Source organism: Aulostomus chinensis, chromosome 21 (genome assembly GCF_037954235.1).
Source record: "Aulostomus chinensis isolate RoL2024-O1b breed Wild chromosome 21, RoL_Achi_v1.0, whole genome shotgun sequence".
Lineage (NCBI taxonomy): Eukaryota > Metazoa > Chordata > Actinopteri > Syngnathiformes > Aulostomidae > Aulostomus > Aulostomus chinensis.
Genome location: NC_141340.1, coordinates 3,581,868 through 3,606,233, shown reverse-complemented (window position 1 = coordinate 3,606,233; position 24,366 = coordinate 3,581,868). Strand labels below are relative to the sequence as shown.

At 45.0% G+C, this 24,366-nt stretch overlaps 2 long non-coding RNA genes across 5 annotated transcripts; one reads left to right on the top strand and one right to left on the bottom strand.

Annotated features, from left to right (window-relative positions):
* Positions 1–4,776: 4,776 nt before the first annotated feature.
* Positions 4,777–24,151, bottom strand: LOC147241367 (uncharacterized). 4 transcript variants are annotated; one of them, XR_015110942.1, is made up of 6 exons: positions 24,014–24,151; positions 23,311–23,516; positions 22,853–23,076; positions 19,821–19,951; positions 18,971–19,120; positions 9,282–12,822 (listed from the first exon to the last, which is right to left on the bottom strand). It is a non-coding gene; the product is annotated as an uncharacterized LOC147241367 (long non-coding RNA). The 4 variants fall into 4 exon arrangements; XR_015110940.1 differs by lacking the exons at positions 22,853–23,076; positions 23,311–23,516; positions 24,014–24,151 and adding exons at positions 4,777–5,254; positions 20,126–20,475 and having other exon boundaries at positions 12,720–12,822; XR_015110941.1 differs by lacking the exon at positions 19,821–19,951.
* Positions 18,666–19,534, top strand: LOC147241368 (uncharacterized). The gene is made up of 4 exons (XR_015110943.1): positions 18,666–18,729; positions 18,851–19,016; positions 19,111–19,174; positions 19,410–19,534. It is a non-coding gene; the product is annotated as an uncharacterized LOC147241368 (long non-coding RNA).
* Positions 24,152–24,366: the final 215 nt, after the last annotated feature.

Below are 24,366 nucleotides of genomic sequence, written 5' to 3'. Positions count from 1 at the left end.
GATCCCATCACATCCAAACATGGAGGAACTCAGCGGAAATAATGTCATCCAGCTGAAGACGAGGATGAAGAGGAGGATTCTGACACCTTTTGTGTTGTTAATCCAATTCTCAGAGATGCGAAGAATTAGTCGTCAGGATTTGAAAGCGTGAAAAAAGCTTGCTGCCTCAGCGTGAACAGTTGTGTTTTCATTGTTTACGGATTAAAGCGAATTTAACAGAGTCAAAGCAACAACAACAACAACAACAAAAAAGGCTTAGAACCGACCCAGTGGTGTGGTTGGAATTAAAATTGTTGGAAAACAGCAGCCACAGAAACTATCAGATTCTCCAACTGCTGTAATTTTAAGTTGTACACTCACATTGATGCTTTGATTTGACATACAAAGAACTACTCATGTTTTTATGTCACGTAAGGAAGGATTTTAAGACTTCAAGCAGACAATCTAACAGAACCTTTGCCTAAAATCAAAAGTCTTTGTTCACCATTGGGAGAGTATCTCATCATGTATCTAAAATTTTAAGGGCAGGGTTTGGTGGTAGCTGGGCAGGGCAGGTGGACACACATGCAGGATTGTAGTTTAAATAATGATCCAAAATTACAAAACACTTTCAAAACAAAACACTGGGGAAAAAAGCTTACAAAAAGCTGAGCTGCAGGCAGAGGAACAAGGCTGATTAACTAACAAGGCACAGGTGAGCTCAAAAAAGGAGGGAAATGGAAAAAAACAGCGAGTTTAAAAAAAAAGAAGAGGAAAGTACATTTCAAAATAAGACAGGAAGTAACGAGAACACAGTGACGGCGATGGGAATATTCACTCAGGAAAAGATAAGGTTAATACAAAAACCCAAACTGAAGCCAAATTAAAAAAAGTAAAAACTGAAACTCAGCAGTAAAAACAACAGCTAAGCTGCAGCTAATTCAGCAGTGACTCAAGGCTTCCCGACTCCATTGTTGGGGTAATTTGGTCTCATGGGAAGCTCGACTGCAGTTATCAACCTGTTTTTTTTTTTCTAAATGGACTCGTGAGTTTATGGAACCATTTTTTCCCCCCTTCCACCTCTGAGAGGAAACAGCAGCAGGAAAAGCAGGCAGTGGTATGGGACAGAGTGGGACGGCACAGGTGGTCCCTCCATTTGAACGTGGGTGGAAACACCAAAAGCACATGTGGGCTTTGACGACTACATTAAAGCAATATTTTACCCAACAAGTATGTTTTATCTTTCAAGTACTCACAAATAGGTGTATTGAGCTCATAAAGATTATTTTCCCCTCCTGTATGACTTCTTTGTTATTTTAGAGAGCAGCAAGAGCCTGGCATTTATATTTAGCTTGAAGCTAACGGTTGGGAACCACGACAGCAACAAAACAACAGTAAAAACGTCCAAAAGTAACCATTTACAAACCCTCAAGATCATTATCTGGTACTCTTAATGTCATCTTTATCGAGATGTATGCTGATTTAGGCTAAAAACAAACTATAACAGGTCTCAATATTCAGCCCAACCAGCAGGCGCATTCAGTTGAACGCACGTCCACCGAACAGGGAGGATTTCAATTTGTTAGTTTTTGGCTCAAGTCAGGAACACATGGATGATACTGGATGATGTACTCAAGAGTTTCTGAATGGATGTTTTCGGGGGTTTGTTTTCCTTTTGTTTGCTGCCGTCACTGTTGTTGACCGTTAGCTCCAAGCTAAAGCTTCAAACTTTTCAAGGCTTCAGCTCAGCACAAGTCATCGTTGGGTATAGCTACACACTATCTACACACGATCAACACCTCTTTTTCAATAATCACATAATGAGTGGCATAAAGAGGGGAAAAAACATGAGGGAGGCCAGTTCAACAGCCTTTCAAAAGAACATTTGAAATGAGAAACGTGTGGTTTGCAAAGGAAGATTTGTGGTAAAGTCTTGTGGTGGAAAACTTGATTTATTGAACGAGTAAAACTTGAAGAGGCCCCATTATGCTGTTCCATAATTTCTGTTTCATGTTTAACGCTACTATGTCTGATTTTTATAACACAATTCATCCATGTGAACAAAAAGCCCAGAGCTCTCCGTTTCCAATGGGGATTTTTAGGACTTTCATGTCATCAGCTCATCACCCGTGTGGCTGGGGCCTTTACAGACGCCATCCAAAACTACAGGGGCACGCCCAATCAGTCCGGACCGCTTGACTTATGAATCCTCCAGATTTTGTAGATATTTGTTTTGCAGAAAGTGCTCTCTCTTTTCTTTTTCTTTTTTTTTATTGGTTGTGAGTACTGATGATGGACCAGATTATTTTACTGAGTCATTCAAATCAGGTGGCAACAGCAAGTGAATCAAACCATTGCTCGCAAGGGTTAGCTTAGCTTGGGACTAAGCTGCAGCCTTTCTTTCATTACGTTTGTTTGTTCCTGTTTACTCTCTTAGCAGCCCCACACTGAGTCAGAGGCTGGCAGGACAATCACTGCAAAATGTAGGAAACAGATAAAGCATTCATCCTGTGGGCCGGCTGGTACCTTTTAAGGAAGCGTCCATTCATCCATTCGCCGCATGACTTAGGGTCATGGAAGAGGCGGAGCCAGTTCCAACTGACACTGAGCAAGAGATAAAGAGATTTCAGATATTATCGTCAACTTACAGTGGTATTCCATCCCCCCAAAAAAGGATAATTTCTAATCATATATTCTCTGTTAAATGTCTTAAATTCATAAAGAACCCCCCCCCCCTTCTTACGAAATCCAAAATTCAGAAAATGCTAACCACATGATGCAGGAAGCTAACTGAGACGAAAGATTAATGCCATAATAATTAAATGCCAATACCAGTTATTAGTAATGTCGTAAAAAAAAAAAAAAGATTCTGAATAACGTACACTGATGCAAAACTTTGTTGAGATACTTTCTAGCGTAACAAACCGTTTCCTTGCTGTTGTAAACCTTCGATCTCCATTAGCTTCCAACAAGTTTGACGATCATTGAATTCTCAAGTCACTACAAATTCATATAGGAGTTAAAAAAAACACTTGAACTCAGTTAATTTAGCAGCATATCACTGATAAATATATATGTATACATATATATATGTATACATATATATATATATATATACATATATATATACGTATACATATATAATTTTGTGGTGATGTATCATTTTAACGTGTATTTTGGTTCCGACGTGACTCGTTCAGGGTGAAACTCTCATCCGTCACCTTTATTACCTTTCGCCATATTTAGGATCGACTTTCTTCAATTTCACGCGTTTATAAAGCAGACGACAGTTGGAGGAGTGTGTGTGTGTGTGGGGGGGGGTAAAATGCTAATGAATAGAACGAGGAAGCCCATTAGTTGGAGCGTTGGAGCCGTTTACATCCTGCGACTCCTCATATCAGCTGACCCACTTCCTCCTAATTTCCATGTGGGGATCATGACTGTGAAACTTTCTCAAACAGGAGAGGAAGTGCTATTTCTTATTTCTCTTCTTTTTTTCTGAAATTTCTGATGGCTTTCTTGTTGTTCATGGTCAGGTCAGGGAGGTAGGACGCGCTGCCAGGTCCGGAGCGCTCTTAACTTACATAAGCTTCAAATGAATGGAGCTGAAAGCCCGCCAGGAGCACAAGGGAAGGAATTCAGTGTGCAGAGCTGGCAGAATTTTCAGAGAAGCCAATGAAGCAGCTGGCTGCCGTCCAGACAGTTCCTAAACCGGGGAGGCGGCGGTGATGGTGACTTCTCATCTGATCATATCTGGCACGTAGTGTTTTATGCCGAGGAAGAGATCCCTCATTTAATCTTGATCAAAAATGATGTCAGGCAGCTTTGCTATCGTCTCTCTCAATCTGAGGGGATGTATATGTGTAGAGCAGCTGATAGTTCCCACATTCCAGAGCCTGGACTGGTCAGAGAGGGAAAAGTGTCAGATATAGAGAGAAAAATCTCTTGTTGAAAGCCACGGTGTCAAGTCCACCAATCAGCTTTTGTGAAGCCATGACATTTAACTATTTCTCCTAATTTAATTCATTTGTGGCCATGAGAAGTAATCTGGTCCATCGATTTTGTCACTTTGAGACGAGCTATGAACTCGTTCCCACTATTTAGTTATTTTGAGGTCACTAGATGTAACTTGTTCCCTCAAATTAATACATTCAAGGCCACAAGCCACAACTTGTTCCCTCAATTTAGTTGTTTTTTAAATGTTTTTTTTCTCTCTCCAGGGCTCCGTATTGAATGTCGTGTGTGGTTTCAGGTTCTGCAGATATCGTTTACAGGTCATGAAAGAGCCCACCTATCTTCTAAAGCCCCCAGTCTTTCCCACAGGGATTAGTGTGTGTGTGTGTGTGTGTGTGTGTGTGTGTGTGTGTGTGTGTGTGTGTGTGTGTGCGCCTGCTGGCCAAATGCCACCTGATGAATGATGAGCAGTAGTAGACAGATTCAAGATTTTCACTGATTGGTTGAAAGATGGAGTGACCCAAATGAAATATTAACATGCTGAGACTGAGACACACACACACACACACACACGCAATATTCTGTTTATATAAATGCAAGATGGTTGGCAAAAGCGTTCGAGTACAAGCCAAAAATAAGAAATATGGACAGTCTCGCATGTGTTTTTGTTGTTTGACAAACTTTTTGTGTAGTGCAGTTTAATACAATTTTGGACTCGTTTGCTCTCTCGACTGCTTTGCTATTTTTGAAGGCCTTGAACTGATGTTCCCCCTGAGTTATTATTGCAGCAACAACGCTGCATTGACTCTTGGGTTAGTTTCCCGGCTCAAATCCACATGTTGAAAGGAACACGCCATTACCAGAGCCAGACAAGAAGATCTTCTCGTCCTGGATTGCTGAGCGTTAGCTTAGCGCTATGAATGGTAGCGGATGGGAAGTGTTAGCAACCCTATCGATATACACTGTAGATACACTCTCCCCCATCAATAAAACTCTAGGATCAGACACAGTTGGAACTACTTTTCTGTCAGGCGGAGGGAACTCGTTTAGCACCTCAGAAGCCCGATTGTAGTTTTAGCCCCCCCCCTCGCCCCCCAAAAAAGACACTTGCTGATGACTACAAAAGTAGCTTATAAGAGAGTACCAGGAATATCAGATGTAAATGAATCAAATTCCTGAAAATGGGGTATGCTACCCTGCCCATCCACTACCATTCACTGTGCTAAGCTAACTAGCATTCAGTTGGTCCTTTTGTGTTGAGGCGAGAAGGGTCTCCATCTTCTTGTCTGACTCTGGAGAGGATGGATGAATTCTGAGTTCCCTAAAAAAAAAAAAAAACAGTTTAGAGCGAGTTGGGTTTTTTTGGTGTGTTTTTATTTAACGACAACGATACAAATGACAATGAAAACACGATATTGCGTTAAACACAGCAGTTACAACAGCGTGCAAATACAGTCACTGAGCTAAAAACTCAACGTTTCAGCCTGGTATCCTACCAGGTTTGCTCAAAAACTACAAATTGATGTAAAAATCAAAACTGCTGTGAAAACGCAAACCTAAATACTGGCGGTATTTATTGTCAAACCCCAGGATGCACAAGCGGGAATGCTAAAAGACCCGCGCGCACATGCACATCATGCAGAAATGGACTTCTAGCGACTCTGAATTTGATATGAGAAGTCGCTGCCTGTGCCTGGTGTGGCTGCTGATGCCATTAGCTCCCCGAGGCCGATTTTCTCTTCCTGGACATGTGTTCCCTCCATCAGATGAACCTATTAAAAGTTCATATACAGGATATTTCTCTGTGAATGACATCAGCACGGAAGAGAGCGCAACTCTCGCCTCAGATCACCGCCATCTCACGGGCTCAATCGCACGCTTAGTCAATTTAAATGGAGTGCGCCAGGAGACCTGCGGGGGCTCGCGGACGCTTCTCTGGTGACGAGGACGTGTGGGTGCTCTCACCCCATCAGACGTCCTCTTCATCCCCAATGACGTCAGCAGGGGATTCTACCCCCCCCCCCCCCGTGTTGCTCTTCTCACGTCTCATCATGGTGGATTTTAAAGTTCGAGCCACGATGACTTCAGTCGGTGAATTAGAAGCTCAGTCTTGCAGAGGGATACTGTTCCTTAAGCTGCTTTTTCCACCGGCCAAAAAAAACCCCAACCCCATCGCTTCCGGTTCCACCTCGAAAATCAGGTGAACCCACTAATTTGCCGCCTGCTTGTGGCACAATACTTCAGTTTGGTTAACTTCTGCGTCTTTGTCGTCTCGGCACAAACGCAGCCTGTCTGGATCCCACAAGAAGACCAAAGGTCATCGCTTGCATCGTTTTTTTTTTGTACCTCCCCTGATGTGGTCGCCATGAAAGCCAGCGTTTTATTCCTATTTGCAAACACGGACTAAACTTTTAGGCATTCTTCGGACGCACGTCTCTAAAGTTGACATTTTCTTCTTTTTCTCTTGTTTGCGTTGCACCTTTTTCAAGAGTCCTCTCAGGTTCCTTGAGTCTTTACGTGAAAACTTCCATCCAACGGGATGGCTTGGGTCACAGCCGGGTGATCAACTGCTGGAAGCCAAATTGGAAAGGAGCTGAAGATGCGTTCATGAGCACCACGTCACACGTGGAATTTTCACTAAGAAGAGCTTCCAAGGCAGCTTCGTGTACGTTGAGAATCAGAGACGTTCTAATGGAACGTTCCACATGAAGGTTTGAGGAGAATAACTTTTTTTGGAATAAATTCTACACAAATTTACTCTTTTAAACGTAGAAACAGAGAGTGGCTTTTACTAGCAACGCAATGCTCAATGCTTCTTATCTCTGATGAAGATTATCGTGTGTCTGATATTTGGCGTTCGTACTGTTGCGGCTTCCTGACACGCACTTCCTGTCAGACGCCGGCGCCGTTGGAACTCTGGACAAACGCCTCTTTTAAAAAGATCCATCAAGGGAGGCCAGGCGGCGGAGGAAAGTCCTCCTCCGGGCCCGGCGTTGCTCTTAGACAGGGCAGTACTTTCACTATCAGTGCTTAACGGAGTACTTTACAGAGTACTGCATGAACTACATGGTAACAGTCGAGCTTCCGTCAGCATATTTTAATGCACATTTTGAAGAGTTACATCAGAAAAAGGTGATGGAAACGACCGGAAAACTTTAAAAAAAAATTAACTAAACAAAAGAAACTTTTTTGAAGTTGTTGCCTTTTTCAAAAGAGTAAACTGGACACGTCAGATAAGCTCTGCTGGAACCAATATTTAAAGCAGGTTTTGCAGCCTGGATACTCCCAAACTTTCGCTCCAGACATCATCAGCCGATACCGACTGGCACCAAAGGAAACAAACTACTTCTAAAATGACGCCTTTGTTTACGAGGAGACGGCCAAGACCACCTCTTCTTCTTCTACTGCTATAATTGAGTAGTTTATTCCTTCCAAACCACTTCACGGAAATGTGCCTGTTCACGCTCCCAAAGTTGACAATTAAATGTGAACACGATGAATTAAGCGTAAATACTGTAAAGGCCAGAGAGAGAGAGAGAAGCCAACAGGAGGCCATAAACCCATAAAACCAGGGAGTCCAGCAGTGAAGGCAAACAAATCCAGCAGGAAATAACAAAGGCAGAGCACAAGGGAGGGGGAGGAGGAGGGGGAGGAGGAGGAGGAGGAGGAGGAGGCTCCGCGCACAAACCCTCATCATCCCCATCACCTGAGGAGACAACAGCCAGAGCTGCGTGTCCACAGAGGAGCCGGGTAAACGACATCAGGGCGGAGCAGCTAATCAGCGGGAGCGGGAAGACCAAACAAAACACATCAAACAGAGGAGTTTCAAAATAAAACAGGAAACAACGAGCGAGAGAGAGAGAGATGCTGTAGTGCTGTTTACCATCGAAGCGTTTGATGCCACAAATTAGAAAAAAGTTGAAGCTAACAGCAAAATCAGGGGAGAGTGAAGGTTTTACTGAAGAAGCTGAATGAAAACATCACTTCGCAGTCGCTGTGACATCATGAGGTCACGACTCGTGAAGCCTCAGCGCGTGAACAGCATGTGACTGGCAGCTGCTGCAGGTGGAGTTGGTTTGAAACACTTACAAATACGAGGCGGAGGTGGGAGTTGATTCATGGGAGAGTAAAAGACAGGAAAAAACGAGAGTTCGGACACAGAAATCTGTTTTCGGTTTTCTGAATGAGTATTTTTTTGTTGACTTTTCATTCGAACATTTAAATAAAACCATGTGAGAAAGTTAAGAGAGGAGAAAAATCAGAGAAGTTTCTCTTTTTTTGAAGAAGAAGAAGAGGAGGAAGTGCGACCTTGACTACACGCTGCAACATCAGAAGCCAGAAGAGTTTGGAAGCCAGCCGTTTCATCTCGCGCGCTGTAAATTAAAACCAAAAATGTCGCTGTCAGATAAAAGCAGCGCAGAGGGAAGAACACGGAAATACTCAAGTGGCCCAAAGGTAGTATTTTTGTGCAGTACTGAGGGAAGTGAAAGTATTCTAGAGGTTCTGTTGGGGTGGTGGTCGTCTCGCTCTGCATCCATAACCCTGAAGGTTATGAAGGTTCAGTCAGAGCCAAAATCTCTGTCTGAGGCTCTTCATCCATTTTTAAAACTTATGAGGCTGCATTCATGCTAATATGACTAGCAGCTAGTTAGCTTGCATCATTAGCTCAACCCTGCGCTATTTTCAGCTGCGGCTTCATGCTGGGCAGGTAACAGGTGTGTTTGCTGGGTTTTAGGGCCGGCATCATGACCGGGGGGGGGCGTCTGTGGGGGTCCTGACCTCCTCGCCTACTGCTGAGCTGCTTGAATGAATGCTGATTGTTTCCTCCACAGACAAAAGCCAGATGTGAGTCAGGTTTCTGTGGGGTGCTAAAGGCCCAGAGGAAAGTGAATCTGCTTCGTCCTGATGATCGCAGGTCAAAGCCTCAGAGCAGCGAAGGCCAGCGTTACAAAACCAAACCGTTCCAATCTGCAGTCTGAGATTCGTTACAAGTTGCATCCAACAATTCGTTCCGCGCTTCCTCCACCTTCCCCTCCTCATCCTCGCCGCGTCCTCTCAGAGCCTCTGATCGCCGGCTCCCGTGTCTCTCATTGCACTGGCGTTGCCCTCGCATTTGTCCTCCGGGGCAAAATAAACTCTGCCTTTGCTGAGGAGTTCCTCCTTGATCTCCTCAAGGAACCCAGCCCGCGTTGCTGCGGAAGACAAGTGTGAGAACAGTGGAACATGACACAGTTCTCCCGTGGATCGTATAGTGAGAAGAACACTTCCTGACGAGCAACGACAACCCTGCTCGTTACAGTACGGATCAGATCGCAATGACTCACCGCCGCTTCGTGCTGTGACTCCAGGTTCGCTGAGTCGAGGCACAAACTCGCTGCACTCTTTTTTTTTTCTCCATTATTTTAAAACTTTTCTTTCCCCTTAAATCATCTTCAGGATCAGGTTTCCATAGCAACACCCGCTAGCTAACTAACTACCAGGATTAGCACATCCTCAGGCTGTCTGAATGCTAATTTCTTCCAATCGTCCAACATCTTTTTCCTCTGTTGCCGGTTTTTTTTAACTCCTCCTCTTCTTCCTGTTGTACTGAGGATTCTTTATTATTTCTTACCACCAGTTATGAATTAAATGAAAGAATTTATTGAAATCATCTAGAAAAGTTAGAAAAGGCCAACATCAAATCTGGACTTTATTTACATTAAAATGTTTGGGTCTGACTGAGACAGAAAATGCTGATGCTGCAGATTAATCAGTTTATTTACACGCAAACGCGGAAATCCGGCAGAAACATGTTCCGTAGGTTCCACCGCAGTCGCGCAGCAGGTGCTGGAACTGCAAACCGGCCTGTTCGTTGTCGTTCAACAGGGACGCCGCTCGCCAGCTCGCCGGTGAACCTGAAGACAGTCGATGGCATTCATGTTTCAAGTCTGCTCCGTGTCAGCGTGAAGCCTGTGACGCTGGAGAGCTCCTCTCCTGGCTCAGTAGGAGGATACAGTCAGAGGGAGACAGCGGTCGCGCTGGAGGAAACGGTGTCATGTTGTTTTAGTCCAAAATCCTCATCCAGAACAGAGTCACTCAGGAAACGCAGTCTTTGGAGCGGGGCTTTCCAGTGTTGCCATGACACTAATAACCACAAATATTTTTTGGTGCGTGTGTGCGTGTGTGTGTGATAGTGGAAATCACACATCGACTACATCTGGTGTCCTAATTGTTTCCTGGCAAGCGCACGAGGTTATTGTCTCGATATGAACCTCTGCGTGTGTGTGTGTGTGTGTGTGTGTGTGTGTGTGTGCTCTTTATCTACGCAGACGTTTGCATGTGCAGCTTTGTCCTCCCCACCCTAGAGTTCAGGGGTCGGCCCGTGTGAGAACCATCGTGCCATCAAAGGGGGAAGCTCGGCCCATGCAGAGAAATTAAAGCTAATGAGTTTTCGGCGTGACCACCAGCCGGTTCACCGCCGCTCTGCTCTCAGCTCAGAAAAACTCCCAGCTATGAAGTTGTTTTGTTTTCTTTCTTTTTTCTTTTTTTTAGATCAATTAAACATGAAAGATTTGTTCATCCAGAACTTCATGGGAACATTCTCAAGTTCAAAGTACAGAAAATAGATGCATCATGCACGAAGGAGCCTTTCTTTGACACCAGGATCAAAACATGGCGTCTCGACGCTTTGAAGGCAAAAACGCTCTCCGAGGACGATGAAGGATGTTACAGCCGTGACGACGTGCTTGTGCGAGAACGCTTGAAACATACATTTCCCACCAACTCTGCACCGAGCTGCCACTTATTTAACCGCGTATCATGACTTTTAACGTGCAGCTCAGTCGGTATAACCTGGACGCCATCTAGTGGCCACAGTAAACATGACCACTCAAAAATAGGATCGATCAGGGGTGGTTTTTTTCTTTCCGATTCTTATTTTTTCTTTCGTTCTGGACCTCTGATAAAAACGGCGAAGGTAATTTTAGGTTAACAAACCTTCGGCGGCTTCTTCATCTCATCGGATGATAAAAGGACGGCGAACAAAGAGTGAGTGTTTACGCTGGCGCCGTTTCACTCGGGGACCGCCAGGAAATCACAAGTCATCTTTTCTTCACAATACATTTGCGCTGACTTGCTGATATTTGTGAAAACAAAACAGTTTTTTTAATGAGTCATGCTAGTCACACCCATTTTGCTCGCTCATGTATTATGGATTATTTTACATTCTAATATTTAAAACAGAGGAGCATTTTCCATTGTGTCCGTGTATCCCAGTGATTCCACATCGTTCATATGAAGCCGATACATGAGGAGAGTGTATTTCATTGAATTTGTCTCACTTGTCACATTTTTAATGAACATTTCCATGCAAAATTCATCTTTATTTTACAAAGTTTCAGTGTCAAGTGACCCCGAAACAGCCAGATGAACCAGATCCCATCTCTGGACTGGATTAAATTTATGTCCTGAAATAGGAAACGTCGGACCTACGTGTGTGTGTTGGGGATATGACTACCCTCTAGATGTGGTAGTGACACTTTCGACCACCAGAGGGAGACACATCCCAGAATAAAGGCTCCTGAATCAAAACGTTCCTCCACTGCTGGAACAGAACATTAACTGTTCTACTAGAGTTTGTGTTCATCCTCCAGGCCACAGCCACGCGTCTCAAGCTAAGATATTTAAAATTAATCAGACATAGCGACTGGAATCATTTCAGCGTCAACACATTTCGCGCCCGATTTAAAATTCATCAACTGTTTTATACTCTGGTGGTTTTTAATGTTGCGACTCGCTGGTCCGCTGGACAATCTGCCCGGTAACAGCGATGTCAGAGGCAGATGTGCACATCAAATTCTTCCCCCCTCAATGTTCACACGGACGCATTAAACCCGGGAGAACTGAGGATGAGTCACAGCCCTGGGAGGTGATGAGGATGAGGAGAGGGGGAAGAGAGGATGCGGAAGGTTGATGGGAAGTTCCTGTGTTCCTGATGATGATGAAGGGAGTTGTGGGTGAGGAGGAGGAGTGTAGGAGAAGAAGATGGGCGGCGACTGAGGGTGCTGGATAGGGTGAGGGTGAGGGTGAAGGGCAGGGTCACCTGCATGAAGATAACACGGGCCTGATTTGGGAGCACTGATCGGACGAGGGCACCTCCTAATGACGTGATTGCTGATTGGCTCATTGACAGCCGTCAATCACTGTCACATCAATTAGGTACTGACCATCAGCGGCCTTCACGCACTGATTTTTGTCGCTTTTCTTTTTCAGTGGAATGTAGAAAGAACGCAGTGCAGAGATGAAAGAACGTTGACTTGAGCATTTGCAGTTTTTGAACACTGGCATGACATGAGGGGTCGAAACAAAAACGTGAAGCAACACCTCCCCCTAGTGGCTAGAAGGGGAAATACTAAAGATGTGTGTGACTGTATCAAAGATGGAGAAGCTGAGGGTGGTGTGTGTGTGTGTGTGGGGGGGGGGGGGTCGTTCACACTCTCAAATTAGAGTTAACAATTAGCCGAACTTGCATGTTTTCTACAAACTGTCAGAAAAAAGGAAGTGTCGTTAAAGAGTTGAACTTTGATATGAAAGGAAAACATTCAGCTTTCTACCGTCGGTGCACTTTTGCTGATAAGTCGACTAAAATCGTGTTCGGCGAAATGGATCTTTTTTTTTTGTTTTTGTGGGTCAACTGATCAATCAATCGACCACTTTCTGCAGCGTGATACTCGCACCGCGTGCTGCTAATTAGAGAAGAATAACGGCAACACCAAAGGCGTCGCATCTGAAACGCCGCGGCACAGAACCTGGTCCTGGGGCTCCAGCTGGGTTCAGGGGTACTGGCTCCTCCTTGGAACGAGCTGGGGAGGAGGCAGCAGGACATCTGGTCTCTGGATGCACTTTCAGCCACTGAAAGAAAAAAAAAATTAAACTTACATACTTCAAAATAAGACGTGTCTGATGCTTACTTACACCAGGAGGCTTTCATCTAGAACGCATGTAAATGTGGTAAACTAAATACAGGTGAGAGCCAAACACACCTGTGTGTACAAGGCATGTTTTCACAGCAGTGAACTATCAGCTTTTGCTTCTTTATTGTCTTTGCTCCTGACCCTTTTTTTTTTTTTTTTGTCTTTAAATCGCATTTCAGGGGCACCGACGGGGCCCAGGTTTGCGTCACAGGGGCCTTAAGTTACATTTAAGCACATGTGATACCAGATTTCTCCACATGGTGGAGCTACAGTACAAACCTCTGCTATCACAAGCTCATACCTGCTGAATGGAAAGAAACAAATATGTCTCTACTGAAACCATGGAGGAGCAAACCATTTTATTTGTCTCTAAAATGTGACACGACGGAATGTTCTGTTGCATTCCGACCACAACTCACCATCGTTGGCTCATTATTTAATATGTTAGGGTTTAATTTACCAGTAAGTTATTTATTTTTAATATATTTAAGCTCACAGGAAACCAAACGCTTGTGTGCGGGGGAAGCTGAATGGCGCCTCAGTGTGTTACTGTGTCAATCTCATGCCGCCATCGTCGTCTCAAACGTGCCCACTAAGACACAATAACCTGGCGTGATATTAAGAGGTCACTGGAGTTCATTCTCAATCTCTTAGATGCCCTGCTATTGGTCAGCGGTGCCGGCAGTTTGTGCCAGAATAAGATTAGCCTTTAGCCTGAAGCAGTTTTAGTGCCAGGGGCATACGGCGGTAAAAGATTAGAGTTAAGTAGTCCGTTCTCCGATCGGACCACAAACTGTAGGAGTTTTTCAAAGAGGAAGAGTTGCAATCTGGGCAAAAAAATGATAATAATTTTAAAAAAAGTATCACATTGGTTATGTTTTTATGATCAATCTGCCTAATCTATGGCAAAATGCATCACTAAACCCTAAGACGCGAAAGAACAGTTAACATCGTAGGTGTGAGCTGCAGGCTGAATTCCGCTTTAGTCTACTTAGGCTAAGCGTGCGAACATTTTCATAAAGTGATGACAAGCTAATCGTTACAACCGCTTACAGTCACTTGTTCCATTTCACTTATTTAGAACACACAAAATACATCAGACCACTGCTCTTGGCTCAAGATACTACAACGTTACAACCAGTGGTAATACTGCTTACCCCAAAGACAACAACTGAATCAGAAGGGTAGAGGAAGACGGTGTCGACACTGAACAATGAGCATATACACACAGTTTTAGCACATTCTTGTTGTTCTAGTTTGTTTCAACAAGGGAGCAAAGACGTTTAATGACATGCTAACATCAACGGCTCCTGCCTCCGTGTAGGTTTTATCCCAAGCTATCACAGCGGTTTGTGTTTTAAACAGACAGATATGACAATGTTGCGGAATTTTGGAGCTAGACGACACGATATTTGCACACGCATGTGAAGCAATCACTACTTTGTTGGCGTTTCGTGTCTGAAGTGAGCAAACACGCTAGCTTTGAAGGTGAGGGACAGGGTTTATGAAAGAGCAACGCTAACGAGCAACACTAGCAGCTTCTGCTTCATGGAATCTAAAAGTAAGCTATCGTATAAATCTTAACACAGGAAGATATTAAAGGTTTGTGGAATTGTGTCGTGAGAGGAAGGTGCGAGCTAAGTTTTAGGGTGAGAGGAGCAACACTGGTGTTGGCGATCAAAAAAGAAGAACTTGCAGAGGTTAGAAAACGAGTCCTAAAACCCAGAAATAAGTTAGCATCCGCTTCCCTCATCTCAGAGTTTGAGGTTTTTCTCAGTGGACGTTTGGTGAAATGCTGGCAATAAATCCTGTGGTTAAAACTGGCATATTTTAACATTTTGTTCCGACACATAAACTACATCGGTAAATGGCGCACTTGTGAATTTCCATGTTTTTTATTTGCCTTCAGAAGAGCGGTTGCTAACATTTGGCTTAAATGAGACTACAAATATCATCAAGCCAAAAGCAGAAAGAAATCATTGGGTATTTGAAATGAAGGCAGAAAAACCAACAGGGATGTCGACACAAACGCTGAGCCTAATAGTTTCGTCTAATAAATCAGGAAATTTATTTTCACACAACAAATGCATTTAGCATCACGCCAAAACATTTTTGGAAGACGACAGAGACGAAGCATTGGGAAAATCACATTTTCAGACTCAATATCAGCCCATCTGACGAAGCCCTTATTTCTTTCTTTATTTATTTGCACTGCAGGGAAAACCGCTCAGCGGTGCTGCATGTGAGAGCAGCGACTGAGGCTCAGAGCAACGATGAGGGGCTGATGAAGACGCCACACTGGAGAGGCTCTACAGCGCTGAATAGGAAGTTTCATGAATAGGATTTGGAGGGGTGACAAATCGAACGAGGGATTTGTGTGTGTGTGTGTGTGTGTGTGTGTGTAAACTACACCAGCTGGCTCAGTTCTCCTTCACATTAACTGAGGAGGCATGTGTGTGTGTGTGTGTGTGTGTGTGAGTGAATGTAAGTGTGTGTTCATTCGTACTGGAACACACGTGGAAACAAAATTTGGATGATCTCCCCCCACCATGAAACATTTGTTAAATTCAGTCGTTACGAAGCTGCAGCCCAACAGCAACCGTCCGTTTGTAGCTCTGGTCGTATGCGAAATTGTGACGGGTTGTAACTAAACGTTGTATTTGTCGTACATCTGAGACACGATCAAAAGGTTGTGTAAAGAAAACAAGCAGTTTTATACACCGTATTGGATCGTATTTATCATTGTTAACTGTAATAAAATGTGTAATTGTATGTGCTTCATATTGACTCGTATGAAGAAGAGACAAAGTTGTCAATATCTATAAATTAATTGGTTGTAGTTTATATATATACACACACACATACAGTATATATTTATAAATATATATTTTGTTGATTGACTGTTGAACAGTCGAGGTTGCATGTAGAACTTTAATTAAAATCGTATCCGACTTGTCTGAAAACGGAGGCAGGAATAAATACGTGCTTTTTCAAACATTTAATTTTGTTGTTTATGAGTACTTTTTTAGTGAGTTGTTGTGAAAGTGGGGTGTTTTGGGGTTGTTGTTGTTTTTTTGTTTTTCTTAAATAAAAATGTAATTTATTCCCTCATTAACTTGACATTTCGTGTGTTCCACCGGCGTCATCCGCCCTGAATAAATTACCAGTGAAAATATCAAAAACGCTTCTTTTTTTTTCTTAGCCGTTGTCTGAGATCTGTGTTTGGCTAAAAAAGTGCAACACTGTGCAACACTGCGTTGTGTGAGAGCGTGCAGTCGTAAATGGCTGCTGTTCCCAGTAGCAGCCTCAATAAAGTGAGAGTGGGTGCTGTCCTGGTTGCAGGCTATGGAACACGCAGGATGCCAAATGACGTGGGCGCAAACGAGCAGAGCAACAAGAACTTTCTGTCCCCATAAATAGATTTGTACCCTTTTAAACCATGAGGGATTTGAAGAACTTAGGTTGTGATACGTGCAAAAGGTTAAGTCTGCAAACGCAGACATTTAGACATTTCATTCTATGTCTTTCCTAGAAAGGCATCGGTGATGAATACCGTTAGCGAAGGCTGTTCCCATTTAGTCCTGCCAGTTCCAGGACCGTGTCGCTCACTTGTGTGTTGAGTGGGATGCAGTTCAAAATGGACAGGAGCCAGAACTGCAGCCCCGGAGACATGGAAGACAGGGACAAATTGACGTTTAATAAAACAGGAAGTATGCGTTTTAAAAACTGGAAACCTTCAGGGGCTGAGAAGTGAGAGCCAAAAAAATTTTTAAAAAAAACTGCAGTTCCTCCGGCGCCCTCTTGAGGCTGACGGCACAGAAGAGTCGGTCCCCAAAGATGTTTTAAAAATGTAGGGCACACACTCTCACACGTTTGCGTGGTAATGCTCGAGAGACGCTTTCAAAGCTGTCGTTAAGCTTGAAGTACGGAGAGCGTGCGCAGTCGTGTCCTCTCGGACAGAAGCTGCTTTCACTAATGCAACCGAATTAACGAGCCAATTATCTTTGGCATAATTATCTGCAAATGGCAGGATGAATAGACTCAGCTTGTCATTGATTGACCATTGACTGGCAGGACTGAGGCAAATTGCTGCTCAAAAAAATTCTCCTGCCTCCTGGCATTGATTTTTGAGGGACGAGGAAGTCGATAACAAAGCTACGGCTCTCGCGCCGCTGATTTAAAACGCAGGCTGAAGCACATAAAGATGTGTTTCAGCCCAGCCTTGCGGGAACGTGCGTAAATCTCACAAGGTCGGTTTTTGTTACAGGACAGTGCTCAGGAGAGCGTTTGTCGGGAATCAATTGCGGCTGGCAGCTAAAAGCAAAACCAATCAGCGGAGTAGATTATGGTGGTTTGCATGACAACAACAAGCAAAGCTGTATTTAGGAGACAATGGCTGGGAACAATGCAGCTGCAGAGTTACGGGTAGAGAAGTGAAAAGTTTTGTGAATGGTTACTGGTTTCGTGCCCAGTTTGAAGGGTTTAACTGGATGAGGCAGTGTGAGGGACCACACCTGCGGCCCCACAGCTGATGTAAACGGAACTTTCCGTAAGTTCACACCTTTTACCTTTTAACCCCCTGCTCACTCTTCTTTGACGAAGAGTTTTCATTCTAAGTTGCAAACCGCACCCCCCCACCCCCCCACCCCCACCTGTCGTGACACGCACACACTGCTGCAGCGCCACCTTTGGTCTGAAACCAGCCTGACTAGCTTGTTGCTGCGATTCAGACCGATTCTGTCTTCATTGTCATGTGTTCAACACGGGTACTTAGCTGTTGTTTGGTTATGCACCTGCAAATCTAGCATCAGTCTGTTAGCATGATATCATATCTGTAGCCATGTAGCAGTTCAGGACTACTCATTCACCAGCAGACGAAAGTGCTCCTGGACTGGGATGATACTGGACTATGAATTTGAGGGTTTGTAAACATTTTTTTTAGCTGTCAAAGCAGTTGGTCTCCATTAGCCTTAAGCTAAGAATACGTGGTGGGTGTTTCCTGATTTCTGAAGTCACCGTGAAGTTATACAGGAGGGGAATTCTTTTTTTTTTTGTGAAGTACTTATTTGTGAGTACTCGACAGGCAAAATATGCCTTGATTGAAGTATCACTTTAAACGTTTAAAAAAAAAATCAAACAAAAAAAGGCAGCGGCAGCAGTTTCAACTTGGCTAGCTCATAAGCTAACGGTGCCTCAGGCTCATCAAGAAGCTACAGCTGAGTTTTGGCAAATCAGCATTTTACCCCCCCCCCCCCCCAAAAAAAATCCCACTCATAGTTTGAGTATCTTCTGGAAAAGTTTACAGACAAAAGCATTTTATGAATGAGGTCTTGCTTCTCCAGATTTAGATCCAGTGGAGGCAGAAAAAGGAAGTACCTGGTAGAGTATTTGGACAGAAAAAGACCTTCATTGTGACACACACACACACACACACACACACACACACACACACCCTTTGAGTGTGCAGCAGCATTAAGAGGAGTTCTGTTGCCGGGTAATGAAGAGGAGGGAGGCGGCGAGGCAGGTGCGGCTGCCGGGGAACAGTGGACCACTTGTGGCTCAGTGGAGTGTCTCTCCACACTGCACACCCCCCCCCCCCCACCTCCTCGTCCTCCTCCACCCCCCAACATTTCACTTCATCTCACACTGTTTCACCCCCATCATCATCACAAACAGGTGTGAGCGTGAAGCCTCGCCTCTGCCGCTTCATCCTTTCAGCCCCCCCCCCCCCCGCTACCTACGGTGTTTATGGCTGAAAATTTAATTCTGATTTGATTTTCACATCAAAAAGCCACACTGAGGCTCATTTCATTTCCTGGACTGTGTTCATCTGTCATATCCTGAGGTGAGCATCTCTTCTGTGACTCATGGTTCACGCCATTTTTTTTTTCCCAGCAAGTTGTGACAACTTATTATTTGTTTGTTTGTTTTTTGTTGTTGTTGTTGTTGTTTTTTGCGAACTGCAGCTTCGTGTCAGAAGATAAGACGCAATGGAGAAAATTGTTTTTGTAGGACGATAGAAGGATTGTGTGTTCAGCGCCACGCGGAGCTCAAACGGGATTCTGTCTCTGCTGGTTCTGTGTCACCTGCTCTGTGGAGGAGCCTGGCGTCACCATGACACTTCTCTGAAGGGTAATGGGCTCCGGAGGAGGTGATGAACGGGAGAGAAGAGGTGTTCTTCTGACTTTCAATCAGGCTCATGTTTCTGTGCCTCCTGTCACCGCAGACCGTCAACTCTGGGAAGAAGAAGAAGAACAACAACAACAACAAAAACGAAATGAAAATAAGCGGTGAGGGCTTGGAGTCGAACACAGGAGGTCACAGCGGTTGATGTACCCGACGTAGTCAAAACAACACCAAACAAAAATGATGAGCTTTTCAGACATGCAGTAGACATTTGTGGTTTTTGGTTCAATCCTTGAACGAAGCTTTTATTAACCACAGATTTTATGACACTGTAAAGTAGAAAATACATCGGTAAATACACACTCTTGAAATCTGAAGCTTTTTTCTTTTGTGTTTTAGTTGCTAACGAGTGCTTATGGACTACAGAAGTTGTCGAGGACACCATCAAAACGCAAGCGTGAAGCTTTCGTGAAGTTGTGTTGTTTGTTCGTAGCATTACGTTAGCCGTGTACTTAGCTAGCCACAATAAAAATGTAGTTCTTTTAAACAACTCCGGGTTGGAAACACCCTTTCGGTCTGAATTCTTGCTTGTGTTGTACGTCGCTTTGGACAAAAGCGTCTGCTAAATGAAACTGTAGAATTGTAGAATTTAGAGCGGCTAATGTGGTGAATCCTTCCTCGACTCTGCACATAAACACACACACACACACACACATTCTTGTGTGTCATGCTTTTGCCCTTTTCTCCTTTTTTTATCGTTATCTTTTAGCACCAAATCAGGTCTTTTGGGGTCGTGTTTCATCCGCTCACCAGTTGGCGTGACTCCCGGTGCGGAACTCAACCTCAGCGGAGGAGTTTAATGGGAAATTTGCCTCCAGGACCGGACCTGCTGGAAGAGTTGAGCTCTATTTAGGGATCAGCTTTATCCTGCCCAACTCCTCCTGATTCAAACCAGAGAGAGAAGAGGGAAAGATAAATATATCAACTGACTTTCTGACAGACTGGCGCATAAAGAGGACTTCATTTGTTGCTGCTAATTATCCAGGATGCACGCTCCCGTTCTCCTCCAGCCTCTCGGTTGTGTTTTCACATGACTAACACTTGGGATGACTCACGCTGATGCGATCTGAAGGTCGTCCACCGTTGAGGAGAGATGACAATTAAAAAGGCGTAACACAGAGAAAGAGCACGTCTGCGAGCGGCGTGGCGAGCTCACGCGCGCCATCCGTGAATCAAGTGTCCTCTCATCTCCAGCGACCAGGTGCAATCTATTTCTCATTCCCTTCTCATTGTTGACACACTGTCATTGTGGGGTCTCGCTGCCTAGCAACAAAATCCAGGCAGACATTTTTCCAATCTCCTGTCAGGCGAGAGCTCCACCCCTTTCCATCCCCGGAGGAATGACTGAAAGGTCACTTCACTCCTCGCCTTGTCTGACAGTATGCAGATTGTCTTTTCTAAAAACTCTGGAGCGTGCGTTGGGGGGGGGGAATCCATGACAAGTGAGTGGCGCGGCAGCAGTTGGCTCGCCACAGACCCCTCGATGGAAGCGGGGAAGGCGATTCGCCAGCAGATCAATAGCGCCACACTTGCCTCATCTCAGGCTGAATGTGACCCCCATCAGCCGGCTGCTGGGCTTTTGTTGGTGGAGAGGTCAGAGGCCTGTGGAGTTCCATTGAAGGACTGGTTCTTTTTTTTTTTTACATTTGGAACCAAGTGGGTCATAGTAATGCACTTTTGTCCCTCTTTCAAACAGATACAGAACCACTTCACCCCCCCCGTTCCACGCTCAGATGTGGAGCAAGCTCTCGGAACAGCAGACGGTGCAGGCTCAGCAGGTTTTGAGGGCGAAGGTAGAGTCTGCACATTGATTTATGCTCCCCAAACTGGTTCCCATCATTTCTAGGTTTTAGTTGCTCTGTACCAAGGGACGGCCGAAGCCTTGCAACACTTGGTCGAAAAAATTAAGGGTTCCTTTTTGCATTTTAAAGTTTTTTTGTTTCCAGTGTGAAAAATCCCCCAAAATCTGATTTTGAAGCTTAATGTGATTATTTGGAGGAATTTTTTTTTTTTTTTAGAGAGATTCTTACGTGGACCACAAATGGTTTTGCAACAAATCTATGTATAAAATTAAAGTAATACTTCACACAAATATTGTAGTTTCCTTTAAAAGTGCTCACAAATGCCCTGAGCTCATGAAGAGGTTTCCCCCTCCTGCGTTACTTTTTTTTGTGTGAATCTTGGATGCAAAAAGGAGTAATCCACATACCGTTAGCACGAAGCTAACGGAGGCTGACAGCTAGCAACAGCAAAACTGTCCAAAAATTACCAGTTTAAAAACTCTCATGCGCTTCATCTAAAACAATCGACATCATCTTTATCCAACCGTTCACTCAGTAACCCAAAAACGTAGGACGCTAACGTAGGACAGTAAGTCTAGCTAGTAAACAAGCTAAGAGGCACAATGACAACTCTGTTGGTTTTGGAGGTTTTTAGCTCAAATCAAGTAGTTTTGCTGTTGTTAGTCTTCGGTCTCCATCTGCTTCCAGCAAAAAGTGCGACGCTCGCATTCTCTGACTTCCTGATTCGCCAACAAGAATTCAGGCAGGAGAAAAACTTCTCCAAGAATCCAAGACAACTAGCAATGATTAACCGATGGGCTGACGACAAGTTTGGGATGATGCATCACTTTCTGGAGTGTTTTCAAACCCGCTTCATTACTTTCCTTCCGTCATCCCATTAAGGAGGAGGCAAGCCGAGGGTGGAGGTAGCGGTCGGCGCTACGCCCGCCAGCAGGCCGCCGCTCATTAACATTCCCCTCAGTCACCTTTAACAACACACCGGCCTTCCTGCGAGTCGCAGCACGCAGCAGGGAGATGGATTGCTCTGTTCTCCTGTCTGAATATTATAATACGATATCAAAGTGGCAGCTCATTTCTGGCGCAGCGACATGCTAAGCCAGAGCCAAACACTGGAATAAGACGTCTGTCTGAGGGATAACATTAGCATACTGCCTCCGTGGTTTCAGCCGATTCAGACATGATTTTATTGACTCGGAGTCGAGCTGAATGCTTCAGCCTTTGTGGACCTTTGTGCTCCTGAGGCATCAGCATGAAATGGAGAAAGCAGCAGAGGAAGCATGTGTTTGAGTACGGAGGAGGGCGGGTGCTGTGACAGGTCCCTCTCGCAATCGCTCAGCCCTGCGCGCGGAAAACCGGAGAATATTTAGATGCAGTCAGAAAGTTCGCAGAACAACTTTGACATTTGGGAAATCAAAGCGAGTCGAGGATCAATAGTCATTTAGTCTTCCAACTCCCAGTACAAATACCAGCCTGCAGACTTTGTAGATGAGTTTCACACAGAGACTTGGAGCACGGAGACAAAAGAAGATAAAGCCGCTTTCCAGTGACTGTTTATCTGCTCGTGAAATCGCTGAACTGGGGTTTCGAGTTGGGAAAAATAGGAGCATTCCTTAAAAAAAGAAAAGGGATGAGATATCGTTTCATTCCAAGGAGTGGTCGGACACGTTGGATTCCGGCCTAAAGCTACACCGCCTATTGCACTGTCGAGGATGAAACCATCTCGCATGTGATTAACTGACTTCATGAGGAGCCCGTTCTCCAAAACCAAACCGGCCTCCTGTCCATCAGCGGATTTCGAGGTACTTTTTTTTCAAGCAGCGCATCAGAAAAGGTTGATGGAGACGGAATATTCCTCCATTCCACCAAAAAACACCTTCGCAGCAACAGCATCGCTATGCGTGGTTGGTTTTGGCGTTTATTTCAAACACAGGATGTGGAAACCTCTTTTTTTGGATAGTCTCTGACGTAGCAAACCTTTACCTCGCTCAGCTGTTCCTGCTGCCGGCGTCTTCCCAGGTATTCCCAAACGTTTGTCTCATCATCCACCGTTGGTCTGTTACGCGTCCAACTGCCGTAATTCCCCAACATCCCCCGATCCTTCCCTCCTGTCGGTGGCTGGAGATGGACGACTTCCGCTTCCGGGTTTCACGACCTCTTCTTCTACTCCTCCGCTCACAGGTATGCGTCACCTGTACCGCCACCTTCTGATGAGGACACACATCGCACAGCTTCTACTCATCAGTCAGAACACGTCAACTGCACATTTCTTTCTCTGCATGTTAGTGAGACTCGACATGATCCAGGCTTTGCTGAAGACTGGAGGTCTTCAGCTGCAGATCCGAGTTAGCGGCAAGATTTCCAGAGAAAAGTGCAGCACAAATTGGTCGTGAACTCGCGGTTCCACATCTTGGTGTTTGGGGGGCAGAAGCCTGACCCACCTGTTGTCTGAGACTCACACAGCGCGAGCGTCAGGCCTTCAGCTCTCCCAGCCGCTGCTCCCGCCAGGATATCCGATCTCCTGGTGACCAACAGCTGCACCTCCGAATGAGTCACGGAGGCCGAGGAATTCACCAGAAGACACACGAAAACACTGGGTGGGGACAAACTGCTGGACGGAACCATCTTGACGGTGGATTGTGTAACCCTGCCAACAGACAGACATGCAGAGGAGATGGGAACACGGCCTCCTTGGAGATGGGTTAAGTCCTGAACCAAGAACTTGAGACGTCTGCATGCAGTTGAAAGACGGCGAGTCCGAGAAGTTCGTTTCAAGAGGAGCCACTTTGCACTCCGAGAAGTTTAAAACCGCCACAACCCCCTTCGTTAGTACACCGGACTCAAGATTTTTTCCGACCTTGCGTTTCAAGCGGCCGATGCTTGGTCAAGTTAGGCCTCCCAAGTTTTTGTGTAACGCCGCTGTAATCATGAGGTCATGAAACAACAGGAAGTGATGCTAAAACGTGTCAACAACCGCTCAAACAACATCCCATCCACACGGGACTTTTCATCTGAGAGCTTCTTTTCCCCTTCAGATACAAATTACACAACAGTGGAAACTGGAACTCGGCCTGGTGCGCAACTTTAATTCTGTCGACAGACTAAATTATAGCGTGGAGTGAGAGAGAGAAGCTGCAGACTCACGCCGAGGTCATTCCAGGGGAAAGATGTGGTTGACGGGGGGAAGTAAATCTGAATGCGAGTCCACCGTCAGGACTCAGAACGAGAGGAGCGACGAGACTTCAGGTCGCGGGGAAATCGCTGGTGACAGCGCTGAGGAGGCACAAGTCACCGCCCTCCTGGATCGGAGGAGTAACCTCCCAACCTCAACCATGCTGGTCCTGGTCCAGATGGCCCCTGATGAGAAAAAACATAGGAAACAAATCAGCATTCAGGGATCCGAGCCATTTTCCCCTCAGACACATTTAACGTGAGAGAGAAGAAATCGCCACATCGGAGTAAAACCTCCCGATCCTGCGGATTCAAGAACAATCAAA